The following is a 914-nucleotide window of genomic DNA, read 5'->3' as shown; positions in this document are numbered from 1 at the left end:
AAATTCATTAAATCAGTCACAAAATATCGAAAAGAAGAGGGGCCACAAATTAAACAGCACTTTCGGAATGATTCTACAACACGGCACAGAGAGTTAGCATGATATCCCAGTTATATTCTCTCTTGACGTATGTTATTGTTTAACTCCAATATTTCAACGCTGTATTAGAACTTAGTGTACATTTGATCCACTAATAGAAAATGATCGACCTCGAGTGAGAGGCCTTTTTTTCTTTCCAGGGGGGGGAGGGCTTATAATAGGTGGGTAGTGTCACTCGTTGTCCTCAAATAGACGCTAAAATTTTCGGGTAGGGACTCGAGCTATAAAGACCTTTAATAGAAATTATATATAAAACGCCATAGATAAGTAAAAAAAAAAAATACAAAGCAGGTAAAATGAGCAGTTTTCCGTCTGACATCCTCGTGAAGTGGAGCAGCCGGCGTGCAGTATTGTCTCTTGCAAGAGAAATCAGAATCATTTTCATATGTATAAATGGGACAGCCTGCAACCCCTGGAGTCACTGATGTTATCCCGTCTTTAGTAGCACTGAAAACATGATTATGACCGGAACAGTCTGTGTGTGACAGAAACGTATTACGCTGGTGATTTCCTTATGATGTATTAACAAATAGGGAGGTGGGGGGGGGGGCAATAACACTGGTATAAAAAAAAATCGTTTGTATAAAGAACCAGAATTTTTTTCTCCTTCTTTCATTTCTGATACAGAACCAAAGCAAGCTACAGTCCAAATGCGTGTATTCCACGTTAGTTTCATGCATTTTTTTTTTTTAATCTGATATGTAATCACGTTTAGCCATAATAGCACTTCCTTAACAGTCAAATTTTCTTTCTTTAAACTTACGTAGAATATAATTCGAAATATAGAGTAAAAATTAAATAATGACTACAGTACG

The sequence above is a fragment of the Penaeus monodon genome, chromosome 15 (genome assembly GCF_015228065.2).
Source record: "Penaeus monodon isolate SGIC_2016 chromosome 15, NSTDA_Pmon_1, whole genome shotgun sequence".
Classification (NCBI taxonomy): Eukaryota; Metazoa; Arthropoda; class Malacostraca; order Decapoda; family Penaeidae; genus Penaeus; species Penaeus monodon.
Note: the sequence above shows the minus strand (reverse complement) of the source record.